Below are 1,505 nucleotides of genomic sequence, written 5' to 3'. Positions count from 1 at the left end.
CGTATGTTGACTTAATAGTTTTTTGGTTTGTTTGTTTGTAGACCAGGCTTGCCTCTTCTGCCTGAGTGCTGGGATCTCAGGCGTGTACAACTACACCCAGCTCTTAATAGACTTTTTTTTAAGTTCTAATCATTATGTTTTCCTTAAGATGCTTGGTTTATCTAAGGATACACATGAGCTGAAAGTGAAAAGATGGAAAAAGGGAAAAAGACAGTCCATATAGAGAAATGACTGTATCAGGCAAAATGGAATTTAACTGTGTGTGTATGTGTGTGAATTCCCCACAGAAAGGACATCATGTACATGCAGTGAGCATGAGAGCCCCTAAATACAAGAAGAAAACATCACCAAATTTTTAAGTAGAAACAGACAAAACACCATACCATTCCCAGAGACTCATACTCCAACCAAGTACCAGGCATGGAGATAACCTAGAACCCCTGCACAGATGTAGCCCGTGGCAGTTTAATGTCCAAGTGGGCTACATAGTAATGGGAAAAGGGACTGTCTCTGACATAATCTGATTGGCCTCCTGCTCTTTGATCACCTCCCCCTGAGGGGGGAAAAGCCTTACCAGGCCACAGAAGATGACAGTGAAGCCACTCCTGATGTGATCTGATAGACTAAGATCAGAAGGAAGGAGAGGAAGACCTCCCCTATCACTCCCCCTAGACTTGGGAAGGGGAAGGGAGGGTGGGACCAGGAGGGGAGGAGGGAGGGGCTTATGAGGGGATACAAAGTGAATAAAGTGTAATTAATAAAATAAAAAGAAAAGAAGAAGAAAAGCTATACCAGTAGATTGCACGTCCACTTTTAATAAAATGGGAACTCAAAAAGGAGTTGAACACCACTATGGACTAGTGGAACCCAACAGTCATACTGAGTACTCCACCCCAGCAAGAGCAGAAGACTTCTCCCTAATGCTTTCCTGGTGAAAAACCACCGCAGGCCACAAAAGTCTGGAAGAGTGCATAAAGTTGAAATAATACCAAGTACTTTTACCAATTACAGTGGGATAATCAATTGGCAAAGCCACAAAAAAAGGGGGAACTAGCCGGGTTTGGGAGGGTTGTTTCATGGGGTAACACAGCTTTAAGCCCAGCACTTGAAAGACATAGGTAGGCCTCTTGAGAATTCTAGGTCAGCCTGGGCCACATAATGAGGCCCTGTCTCAAAAACAAGCCTGGAAGAACATAAAGATGTAGAATATGTGCATAAATCTGTAAATGTGTGCATCTTAAAATTATACGGTGAGGAGGTGGCAAAATTGAGAAAGACCTACAAGAAAAGTGGAAGTGGAAAGGCTGTAACAAAACTTATGAAATACAACAAATGTATCACTAAGGAAACACACAACTGTCAAATAGATAACACAGGAAAACCAGAGGATACAAAATCAAACCAACACCCTTTCTAGAAACTAGGATAAACTTAAAGCGAAAGAAAAGAACAGAACAACTGGTCTTTGAGGATAAATCAGTAAAGTCAGCAAGGCCTGTAGGTTT

Source organism: Meriones unguiculatus, chromosome 2, assembly GCF_030254825.1.
Source record: "Meriones unguiculatus strain TT.TT164.6M chromosome 2, Bangor_MerUng_6.1, whole genome shotgun sequence".
NCBI lineage: Eukaryota > Metazoa > Chordata > Mammalia > Rodentia > Muridae > Meriones > Meriones unguiculatus.
Note: the sequence above shows the minus strand (reverse complement) of the source record.